The following is a 7312-nucleotide window of genomic DNA, read 5'->3' on the forward strand; positions in this document are numbered from 1 at the left end:
TTCTGTGAAGAAATCTTGCATCTGCGAATGTCGCTCCTGTGAGCTTTGGTCGCACCTGCGAATGTCGCACATGCGACTGGCCAAGCGCAGGTGCGATTCTGATAGTAGTTGGGAGCTTCAGTTTTGGCTCCCAACTTCCAACTTGGTCTGAGCCTCGTCCGATTGACACTCGGGGCCCCCGGAACCCCGCCCGAATATGCCAACAAGTTTGAAATCATAAAACGGACTCGCTCGAACTCTCGGAATGCGTAAAACAACATCAAATCTAAGAATCATACCCTAAACCAAATTGATTGAAACTTAAGAATTTCAAGTTCTTCAATTTACTTCCAATGTGCCAAAATATACTTAAACTACTCGGAATGACACGAATTTTTGCGTGCAAGTCTTAGATCACAATACGGAACTATTCCCAAACTCGGAATTCCAAACGAACCTCAATTACTCAAAACCCTACTCCAAACCAAATTTAAAGAATTTTAAACCTTCAAATAGTTAATTTTTATTATTAAGCGTCAAAATGCTCCCGGGTTATCCAAAACCCGATTCGAACATACGCCCAAGTCCAAAATCATCATACGAACCTATTGGAACCGTCAAATCCCGATTCCGGGGTCGTTTTCTCAAAATGTTGACCGAAGTCAAACTTGGCCATTTAAAGCCAACTTAAGGAACCAAGTGTTACGATTTCAACCCAAACACTTCCAACCGAACCAACCATCCCGTGAGTCATAAATTACTAAAAGCATGTTCGGGGAATTTTATTTTAGGGAACGGGATTCTAAAAATTAAAATGACCGGTTGGGTCATTACATTCTCCACCTCTTAAACGAATGTTCGTCCTCGAACGGGTTTAGAATAATACCTGGAGTGCTAAATAAGTGTGGATATTTGCTCCGCATGTCCTCCTCGGCCTCCCAAGTCGCTTCCTCGACTAGTTGGCCCCTCAACTGGACCTTTACTGCAGAAATTCTCTTGGACCTCAACTGGTGAACCTGTTTATCAACAATGGCAAATGGCTCTTCTTCATAACCCAAACTCTTATCTAGCTGAATTGTGCTGAAGTCCAACACATGTGACAGGTCAGTATGATACTTCCATAGCATGGATACATGGAAAACTGGATGAACTCCCGATAGACTGGGAGGCAATGCAAGCTCATAAGCAACCTCCCCAACTCATCTCAACACCTCAAATGGGCCTATAAACCTTGGGCTCAACTTGCCCTTCTTCCCGAATCTCATAATTCCCTTTATCGGAGAAACTTTCAAGAGAACCTTTTCACCTACCATAAATGATAAATCACGCGCTTTCTGATCTGCGTAGCTCTTCTGTCTGGACTGTGCTGTACGAAGTCGCTCCTGAATCAACTTTACCTTTTCCAAGGCATCCTTCACCAAATCAGTACCATATAACTTAGCCTCACCGGGCTCAAACCACCCGATGGGCGAACAACATCGCCGACCATATAAAGCCTCAAATGGAGCTATCTCAATGTTGGGTTGGTAACTGTTATTATAAGCAAACTCTACCAAAGGCAAGAAACGATCCCACTGACCTCCAAAATCAATTACACATGCCCTGAGCATATCCTCCAAAATCTGAATTGTCCGCTCTGACTGTCTGTCAGTCTACGGATGAAAAGTTCTACTGAGCTCTACACGGGTCCCCAACTCACTCTGTACTGCTCTCCAGAAATGTGAAGTAAACTGAGGACCTCTATCTGATATGATAGAAATTGGCATACCGTGCAACCGAACTCTCTCCTGAATATAAATCTGGGCCAACCTCTCTGAAGTATACGTAGTCACAACCGGAATAAAGTGTGTCGACTTGGTCAACCTATCAACAATCACCCAAACTGCATCAAACTTCCTCAAGTTTTGCGGCAAGCCAACTACAAAGTCCATAGAAATTCGTTCCCATTTCCACTCTGGTATAGTCATCTGCTGAAGTAGGCCACCTAGCCTCTGGTGCTCATAGTTAACTTACTGGGAATTCAGACACCTAGCTACATACTCGACTATATCCTTTATCATTCGCCGCTACAAATAATGCTGCCTTAGATCATGATACATCTTTATAGCACCCGGATGAATAGAGTACCTGGAACTGTGTGCCTTCCCTAGGATCTTTTTCCTCAGTCCATCCATATTAGAAACACATAGACGACCTTTGAATCGCAGAACACCATTCGCACCAATAGTGACTTCCTTGGCACCACCTCGTAGTACCATTTCTCGAAGAACCATCAAGTGTGGATCATCATACTGGCGAGCCTTGATCTGCTCAAATAGTGAAGAATGGGCCACAACACATGCAAGAACTTGACTGGGCTCTGAAATATCCAGCCCCACAAGTATGTTGGCCAAGGACTGGATATCCAAAGCTAATGGCCTCTCTTCTGCTGAAATGAAAGCCAAACTACCCATACTCTCCGCCTTTCTACTCAAGGCATCTGCAACCACATTTGCTTTACCCGGATGATATAGGATAGTAATATTATAATCTTTCAGTAATTCCAACCATCTGCGCTGCCTCAAATTTAGGCCCCTCTGCTTGAACAAATGCTGCAAATTGCGATGATCGGTATAAACTTCACAGGACACCCCATAAAGATAATGCCTCCAAATCTTAAGAGCGTGAACAATCACAGCTAGCTCCAAATCATGTACTGGATAATTCTTCTCGTGGGACTTCAGCTGACGTGAAGCATATGTAATAACTCTCTTTTTTTGCATTAATACATAACCCAAACCAACACGTGAAGCATCACAATACACTGTATACATCCCCGAACCGGAAGGCAACACTAACATTGGTGTTGTAGTCAATGCTGTCTTGAGCTTCTGAAAGCTCACCTCATAATCATCAGACCATCGGAACGGAGCACCCTTCTGGGTTAATTTTGTCAAAGATGCCGCAATAGATGAAAAACCTTCCACGAATCGACAATAATAACCTGCTAAACCCATAAAACCCCTGATCTCAGTCGCCGAAGTGGGACGATGCCAATTCCGAACTGCCTCAATCTTTTTGGGATCAACCTTAATACCCTCACCCGATACAATATGCCCCAAAAATGCTACAGACTCTAGCCAAAACTCACATTTGGAGAACTTAGCATATAATTTTTGTTCCCGCAATGTCTGAAGCACTACTCTCATATGCTGCTCGTGCTCCTCCTTACTGCGCGAGTAGATCAAAATGTCATCAATGAAGACAATGACAAATGAATCAATATATGGCCTGAATACCCTATTCATCAAATCCATAAACGTTACCGGGGCATTAGTTAAACCGAAAGATATTACCAGAAACTCATAATGACCATATCTTGTACGGAAAGCAGTTTTCGGAACATCTGAATCTCGAATCTTCAACTGATGATACCCCGACCTCAAGTCGATCTTAGAGAACACCCTAGCACCCTGCAACTGGTCAAATAGGTCATCAATATGCAGCAACGGGTACTTGTTCTTAATAGTAACTTTATTTAATTGGCGATAATCAATATATATTCGCATTGTGCCATCCTTCCTCTTCACAAATAATACCGGTGCACCCCAAGGCGATATACTCGGTCTGACGAACCCTTTGGCTAGTAACTCTTCAAGCTGTTCTTTTAACTCTTTCAATTCTTTCGGAGCCATGCGATACGGTGGGATAGATATAGGCTGAGTATCTGGAGCCAAGTCAATACAGAAATCAATATCACGATCAGGTGGCATACCTGGAAGATCTGAAAGAAATACATCGGAGAACTCCCGAACTACAGGCACTGAATCAATAGCCGGAGTCTCTGCAGTAGTGTGATGACTCAAAATGTTATCTTTAAATTTAATAATTAATTTTGTGTTCTAAGACATCGAAAAATACTATTTATCATTCCTCGACTTGCGTGTGCAGTCCGTAAAATTTTTCGAAAAGTTTTTAGGTAAAAAATGAATTAAAATATGAATTAGAGCTTTAAAACTCAACTGAGTTGACTTTGGTCAAAATTTTGAGCAAACAAACTCGGATCAGTATTTTGACACTTTCGGTATATCCGTATTGTGAATTGGGACTTGGGTGTATGCCCGGAATCAAATTCTGAGGTCCCTAGCCCGAGATATGGAATTTTGATGAAAAATTAAAAGTTAAAGTTTAAGTAGTGACCGGATATCGAATTATGTGCAAACGACCCCGGAATATAATTTTGATGAATCTAACAGCTCCGTATGGTGATTTTGAACTTAGGAACATAATCGGAATTTTATTTAGAAGTCCGTAGTAAAATTATTCTTGAAACGACTAAAATAGGAATTTAAAGTTTGAAAGTTTGACCAGGGAGTTAACTTTTTGATATCGGGGTCGGAATCCAGTTCTGAAAATTTTCACAGCTCCGTTATGTCATTTATGACTTGTGTGCAAAATTTGAGGTCAATCGAACTTGAGTTGATAGGTTTCGACATCGAATGTAGAAGTTGGAAATTTTAAGTTTCATTAAGTTTGAATTGGAGCTTAATTCGTGATTTTAGCATCGTTTTATGTGATTTGAGATTTCAAATAAGTTCGTATGATGATTTAGGATTTGTTGGTATATTTGGTTGAGGTCCCGAGGGCCTTAGATGAGTTTCGGATGGTTAATGGATAAAAAATGGGACTTAAACAGCTGCTGCAAAAGATGCTGCAAATTTTCTTCTGCCGTGCAATCGAGCCCAAAAATCGAAGGCCAGAAATCAAGCCGAGGATCGAAGGCAGGCTCGAGATCCATGATCAAAGGCAAGGCTCGAGGGCCATGATCGAAGGCAAGCTCGAAGGCCAATGATCAAAGGCCACTGATCGAAGGCCCAGGATCAAGGCCCAAGATCGAGGGCTATGACCAAGGCCAGTGATCGAAGCCATGATCGATAGCTAGGATCGATGGTTGTGATCGAGCCCCAGGGTCGAGGGCCATGATCGAAGTCCATGACCGAGGTCCATGATCGAGGACCATGATCGAACCCCATGATCGGACTTCCCATGATCGGACTCCCCTTAATCAGACTCCCCATGATCGGACTCCTATGATCGAGGTCCAGGATCGGACTCCATGATCAAGGTCACACTGGACAGATCTGTAAGTTATAAAAACAGGGGGGCTTCGTCCCCTTTCGCCATTTTTAACAACTTGGAGCTTGAGCGGAGGTGATTTTTGATATATTTTCAAGGAAAAACATCGGGGTAAGTGTTCTTAACTCAATCTTGGTTAGATTACCTGAATTCATCATTGTTTTTAACATTTAATTGGTGATTTAAGTTGGAAAGATTTGAAAACCCTCTTGGATAGATTTGAGGATTTGAGGGTCGAATCGTTATTAGAATTTAGTCATTTTGGTATGGTTAGACTCATGGTTGAATGTGCGTTCATATTTTGGAACTTTTGCCAGATTCCGAGACGTGGATCCCACGGGCCATTTTTGAGTTAATTGTGGATTTTTATTGAAAAATATAGTATATTCTTATAGAATTAATTCTATAATTTTTGTTGACTGTATCGAATTAATTATGACTAGATACGAGTCGACCGGAAGAGGAAAAAGCATACTACTTGGTTAAATTGGAGCAAGTCGAGGTAAGTGACTTGTCTAACCTTGTGTGGGAAAAATTTCCCCTAGGATTGGTATTAATTGTAATGTGATGAAAGTCATGTATACGAGGTGACGAGTGTGTACACGGACTAAATGTGAAGGATTATATTTTTTAAATGATAAAGATCATTGTTGCATATTTATTAATTATTTTATCTTGTTATATTCTTCATCGTTGATCTGAGATATATACTTTAAATTTGTTAGACCTTTTCCTGCTAATTGTTTTACCTGTTTAGTTGAAACTTGGTTTTTTAATTCTGTGCATTATTTGAAGATTGATTTTCTTTAAATTAAATATTATTAATATGAAGTATTTGATATTTTTTCTAATTTGATATTGAAGCAACGTATTAAAGATTTTAAAATATTATTTTCCTGAATTATTTATTCCTGAATAATTTTGTAAGGTTTTCGTACTCATTGTGATGGAGCCGTGAGCTCTTTATTGTGAAAAACTATTATTGATGATTTATTTTGGCATGAGCCGTGAGCTCTTTATTGTGAAAAAATATTATTGTTGAATTATTTTGGCAAGTTATATTATTTGAACACTTGAGGTGCAAATTGTGATATATTGTGATATTGATACGCATGCGGTGGTATAAGGTCTGGGTATTGAAACGCATGAGGTGAGATAAGGGTGGCTTGATACGCGTGGCTAGTAGGGAGAACTACTAGAAGTCATGCGGTGTGATAAGGATGGCTAAAATGCAGGATGCTATTTCGTGAAAAATATTTTCATTCAAATAAATTGTGAAGGCTCCAGCAGTGAGATAAGGAAATGAGATATTATAAATTTGCTTATGATTTGGGACTACGAGGCGGTACCTCGGGAGTGACCATGTTGATATTAATTTATGGTCGCAGTTGCCTTTGATTATTATTGTGATTTTCTTAAAGTTGAAAAGAATTATGTTTTGTTTCCACGAGGTATTTATTTGCCATTATTTGGTGTAATTAAATGTGACATACTACTTGATTCATTTTCGTTGTCATTTAATCTTATATTATTATTTAAACATTTTACCATGCCATTATTTATTCTTCATTACGGCCTGACCTGACCTCGTCACTACTCTACCGAGGTTAGGCTTGGCACTTACTGGGTACCGCTGTGGTGTACTCATACTACGCTTCTGCACATCTTTTGTGCAGATCCAGGTATATTTTACCAGCCTAGACATCAGTGAGTTAGCTGTACGAGGAAACTTCGAGGTATATCTGCCAGCGTTCGCACACTCCGGAGTCCCCTTCTATCTTACTATGTTGTCTTCCTTATTTGCTTTAGACTCTGATGTATAGAGACATAGAGAATAAATTTTTAAAAGCATGTAACTTATTTCTACCGGGTTTTGGGAGTTGAAATTGTTTGAATTGTAGTTTAATTATTTCAGATATTTATTATTATTCTGCATTGATAGGCTTACCTAGTCTTAGAGACTAGGTGCCATCACGACATCCTACGGAGGGAATTTGGGGTCGTGACAAGTTGGTATCATAGCACTTAGTTCATAGGTGTTATGAGTCACAAGCAGGTTTAGTAGAGTCTTGTGGATCGGTACGGAGACGCCTGTACTTATCTTCGAGAGGCTATGAAACTGTTAGGAAATATTCACTTCTTTGATTCCTTATCGTGTGGCATTGATTTAGTTTGAAACATATATCTCATATTCCTTTGTATCCACTCATGTATGACA

This window comes from Nicotiana tabacum, chromosome 19 (assembly GCF_000715075.1).
Source record: "Nicotiana tabacum cultivar K326 chromosome 19, ASM71507v2, whole genome shotgun sequence".
Classification (NCBI taxonomy): domain Eukaryota; kingdom Viridiplantae; phylum Streptophyta; class Magnoliopsida; order Solanales; family Solanaceae; genus Nicotiana; species Nicotiana tabacum.